The sequence below is a fragment of the Octopus bimaculoides genome, chromosome 6, assembly GCF_001194135.2.
Source record: "Octopus bimaculoides isolate UCB-OBI-ISO-001 chromosome 6, ASM119413v2, whole genome shotgun sequence".
NCBI lineage: Eukaryota > Metazoa > Mollusca > Cephalopoda > Octopoda > Octopodidae > Octopus > Octopus bimaculoides.
The window spans coordinates 15,599,499-15,605,230 of NC_068986.1; the positions used below are offsets into that span (position 1 = coordinate 15,599,499).

The 5,732-nt window shown below is 33.0% G+C and overlaps 1 long non-coding RNA gene across 1 annotated transcript in view; it reads right to left on the reverse strand.

Moving 5' to 3' along the window:
- Window positions 1–5,732, reverse strand: part of LOC128248104 (uncharacterized) — a 29,305-nt gene that overhangs the window by 4,046 nt on the left and 19,527 nt on the right. The gene's annotated exons all lie outside the window — the stretch shown is intronic.

The window sequence follows — 5,732 nt, forward strand, 5'->3', positions numbered from 1 at the left end:
GTTTTAAAAAAGATCCCTGGTACTTAATTCATCAGGAATTAAGTACCAGGGATCTTTTTTAAAACGGGGGCCACATTTTTTATTAACGAAACACTTTGAAACTTGGAACACTGGTAGAATGTGTCATATAAAACATCTTTTTCTCTTAGTCTTCTTAAAAAAAAGAAACCCATCAGTTATTCCATGTGAAAGTCGTCGTATTTCTGTAATTTCAACCAATCACTGACGTCCATTCAGCCGATATACATTAAGTGCCGACTACATAAACAAACGATTCTGGAACAATTAACCCTAACCCTAACCCTAACCCTAACCGTAGGGTTAGGGTTAGGGTTAGGGTTAAAGCAAATTTAAAATGAAAAAAGCAAATAAAACGAAGGTATGGAGATTAAATACGCTTTACATCGCTTAATCAGGCAAAGGAGTAAATATAACCAACTGAATACTTGTTAGTGATTGGTTGAAATTATCGAAATAAGACAAATTTTTACATGAAATAAATTCGAATACAAAGATATTTTTCTGTTCTATAACACAAAATAGATAAGTATACGAAGTTTGAAAGTCTTTCCGTACCAAAAACACGACGTAAAACATTAATGAAAAATGTGGCCCCCGTTTTAAAATAGATCCAGTACCAGTTACGACCTCGGTGGAATTTGAACTCAGAATGCAGCGACAGTCAAAATACCACAAAGCATTAGGTCTAGTGCGCTAACGATCCTGCCAGTTCACCGCCTTCTTTTACCTGTTGAAATATATCAGAAACATATTTTAAGTAACTTAAAATTAATGTGGTGAGCTTCAGAAACATTAGCACGCCGGGCAAAATGCTTAGCGATATTTCGTCTGTCTTTACATTCTGTGTTCAAATTCCGCCGTGGTCGACTTTGCCTTCAACCTTTCGGGGTCGATGAATTAAGTACCAGTTGTGTATTGGTGTCGATCTAATCCACTGGCACCATGCCCCAAAATTTCGGGCCTTGTGCCTAGAATAGAAGACAAAAAAATTTACGTAAACTTTATTTTCATATATGGATACCTACACGCACGCACACACACACACACACACACACACACACACACACACACACACACACACACACACACACGCACACACACACATGTATTCTCTGTTGGAACAAGATCTCGGAGAACATATAGGTATGAATAATAGTATGCAAATATTAGGCGGAACAAAGTCGTTTGGATAGAAAATTTCAGAGACAAGTTTTGGGTGTTCTTCGCGATCCAGTTCCAAAACAAATAGAATTATCTCACGTACTCTTGGATTGTTATGAATTATTATAACGTCAGCACACATACAGAAACACATACATACATACATACATACATACATACATACATATATAAATACTTATGTATATATATATATTTATATTTTTGACGTCATAAGAATTCATGCACATGTGTGTATGTGTGTGTATGTGTGTATGCTCGAGTGTATGTGTACAGTGACTAAATGTCCTTTTGTAACATTAATATATAAAAAAAAGGACATCAAAAGGCGAAAGGAAACTACAATCATCGCCAAAGGAAGGCATTGAGGTTTCGGTGAATTGAACAACGGACAACTATAATTTTTTAAAAAATTAATAGAAAGAATAATGTGGTTTTGAACGAAGTAAATGGAAGTAAATACTAACTGATTCTAGAATACTGAAGCTGATTTTAACAGCAAACACTGTAACAAGAGACATGTGATAACCAATTTTGTGTTTTACCAGGAAGACATAGGAACAACTTACACATTCAGATTGCATCACTATAAAAAATTGATTTTTAAAAAAGGAATATAAATTTTACTTCATGGAGGAAAAATATTCAAGGAAATAAAAGCTAATATCATCCATATAATATGGAATTCGTGAGTATAGTATTAGAGAAAAAAACACCCAAAACTAAAGAAGCAATTAAAATATAACAAAAACACTGAATAAAGAAATAGAAGAACAACTACAAATATGCACTTTAACCAGCGCTGGAAGGGTTATAAGTACTGAATGTTCGAAGTAGTGAAATTGTTTTTGAAGCTGGTTCACAGAAACAGAAGCAGACATTGTTGAAAAAAGCAAACATAAGTACCCGATGTATCAAAGAAGATATTAATTAAACAATTTTTGAAGTCGATATACTAGAAAAGGACTATCATTTACATCAAACCCTCTAGAGCTGTAATGAAATAAGTTTTTAAGGGCACCATCTGAGATTTTTGAAAAACATTTGCAACTGACAGCAAAATGATTTCATCGGATTAAGAATGATGAATTGCTTATGAGGAACAAAACTTTGGAATAAATCGCTTGATGCTTTCATGAACTTTGTCACCACTTGTAAATAAGCGATATAATTGAACAAAACTTACTCAGCTTAAGTAAAATTTTAAGCAATTATCCTATTCATTTCGAAATCACATTAAGAAGGTATAAAAAACAATCACATTCCAAGAGCAATATATTAAAATGCATTAACTATAGCTTTAGATGAATTGAATTTCTTATACAAATATCTCACCGACAATAGAAGAAAAATGTGCTGGTTTGAGGATAATACAACGATAAAAATCTGTGCAGAGTAAAATTTATCATCCACAGTATACATTTCCAGTTATATGGTATTACGGAGAGGAATATATGGAACTGCAATGAGCTGGAAAGAAATCTCAGTCTATGTTTTTTGGTCACGGATTATTTAGATATTTCAATATCTCCTGAAAAATTATAGCGTAAAAGATACGTATTAGCCATTAAATAATTTCCTTAGACTGATAGCTTCACTGAAACATTTTGTGCAACATTTTTCTTCACACCTATCGCGACTTTGTCTCTAACACGATTTCAATACAACTCTGCTTAATTCAAGCTAACAACCTTTGAATGATTTTGATTGGCTGAATTTGTTTCGTTTAAACTCATGATCTCCTATCAAATCGTTCGCCCAGCAGGGACACCACTGAAATGTATTGAGAATTTTTGAGAAAAATACGGGAATAAGATGTTCAAAAAAGAGGCTAAGCTGCCATTTATAGATATTTTAGTAATGGAAGTCGGAAACTAACAAATGTACCTTACAAAACCACAGACTGAAAGTAATGTCTACTGTTTCCCTCGTATCATCTACCACCTAATCAAAAATCAAATAAAAGAACACAAAAACAAACAAATATCTGTTTTAATTTACCTGAAAAGAAATGCAATGACATCCGGCACGGAAATTAAATACACACACGTTAAGCATAGTCATTAGTAAATAATTGGAGACAACAAACCAAAGCATTTGCTGCGCATACAATAAGAACGATGCGTCAAAAATCATTCCGAAAGGGAAAATTTTATCATGTTTCCATTGTCGATCATAAGAAAGACGAATCCTGTGACATTATTTATAGTTCTTAAACGTGTATTGACCATGACAAAGGGAGCCAGAGGAATAGTATTCTAGAAAGACAAAGACACTTCTAAAGGTAAATGCAACCCCAATTAGTAAAATGCATAATCCAGAGCTAGGTTTTGTTCCGCTATACCATAACAAATCAAAACTGTCTGCAATCCAGCTGTGTATATTGTCTGAGGGTTTGAATATCAATTTTAAGCAAGGGAAATGGTTATTACCTTAGTATCCTGACGTCACATAAAAATACGTACAGCATAACATTAACTGTAAATTGAGTTTTTCAAGAGCACACTATTTCTCAGTTAAGATATAATTAGATGTTCAGGGAAACACCAACCAAATTTTAGCGTAGCTGCTTCTTATCTATATAGAGTAGAAACATCTGATCAAAGTGGAGGCATAAGTCATTGAAAATTAACTGTATTTAAATATTTAATGACATCTGATTAAATTGTTATTTAATTGCTTCAAACTAATTATATTGACGTTTTATTAGTTTCGAATATATTTTTTGAAAAATTCATCGGTTAATACATACGAATGAATATTTTATAAATGCCCCCTATTAGTGTTTAAAACGTTTAATTGTTACGACCCCTGTCACAATTACGAAAGTATAGCATACTCGGTAAGATCTACTTTTTGAAAATTATGAAATTATGAAAAGTAATTTATTTTTTTTAAATCTGGAGAAACGTTTAACGAAACGAAACAAGTTAATTACAAAAAGCAATTTCATACACACACTGGCGCGCGCGCACAAACATACACCAACACAGACACGCATACAGACATACTTGTAAATGTATATGCAAGTAGAAGCCTACTTATTTATACATATATAATGCCTTTGACACTTGTATGTTCTGAAGATGATGTAGTTAAGTGAATTTGAATAATATATGCATACGTATAGTCACATGTATACACACGTATATTCGCATACATATATATATGCATCCAAACATATATACATACATTCACATGCACACCCTCACACAAGCCAATACTTATATTAATGGCTGATACATATGTCGGTTCTTAAGCTGCACATGCTACCTGGTGGTCCCCCTATTTCACTTCTTCTGTATAATACTACAAATTTTGATTAATATCTGTGTCGAGTTGTACAGATCTTGAGGGATGCCAATGTTTATTAGAGTTACTTTGAGATTTGACTATAGATTACACACCTTAACTACCTCGCCTGTTAAATCCAGTGCCGGATTAATTGTCAATGAATAAAGAATTGAGCTGCCATATGATTTTACAGAAGATATTAAACAATATAATGGTAAGAAGACCAAATCCAATCCTGATTCCATTCAGGTTTCAAACCTAATTTATACACCAGCTGACCTCTCAGTATTGATGTAAGGTTTACACACATTGATGGTTTCATTATTAAGGCTTCTGCTAATGATGGCAAAATTGTTAATGGCGATGGGAGAATATATCATCATTTAGAAACCTCCGCTAATGGTGATTTTCAGAATACAAACACATGAATGAAATCAACTTGGTCAATTATCAATATTATCATAGGATTCTCAAGTGTAGACAAAATATTGTCGAAAGATTCTCTTCCGGTAAGTATTAGTATTATTGATATTTACCCATCCATTAAGCCCCCCCCCCAATCAAACAGAATAAACGTTTGAAGTCACGAGGTTTATGCATATATGAGTTTTAATTAATTTGCATTTATGAAGTTCATCAGATAAAGTATGGTCTACTTGCAAATCCTGGCAATGAAACAAGCTCGTAAATTTTCTGCGGACGACTTTCGTTTTCTTATTTTCCTTTTATTTATTACTTGATTCAGTCATTTGGCTGCGGCGATGCTGTAGCACTACCTTTAGTCGGACCGAACAAATCCACCCCAGGACTTACTCTTCGTAAGCCTAGTATTTATTCTATTTGGACTCTCTTACCGAGCAGTTAGATTACGGGGAGGTAAACTCACTAACACCGGTTGTCAAGCGATGGTAGGCTGGGGCCAAACACAGATACGCACACACAAATACACACACACACACACACACACACACACACAAACACACACACACATATATATATATATATAATAATATTAGGGACAAAATCCAAAATTACAGGTAAAAAACTCAATTAAAATCAATTTATAAAAAATTAGAATTAAATTGAGCCTTATAAAATAAAGTATATATAAAATATATAGTTTTAGGGAAAATAACAAATTTTCAAGAACTCATTTATTATATTATATTTATCTTATGATATTTACTTTACTTTATATTATACTCATTTATTGTGCTTTTAATTATTAATTTTTCTAT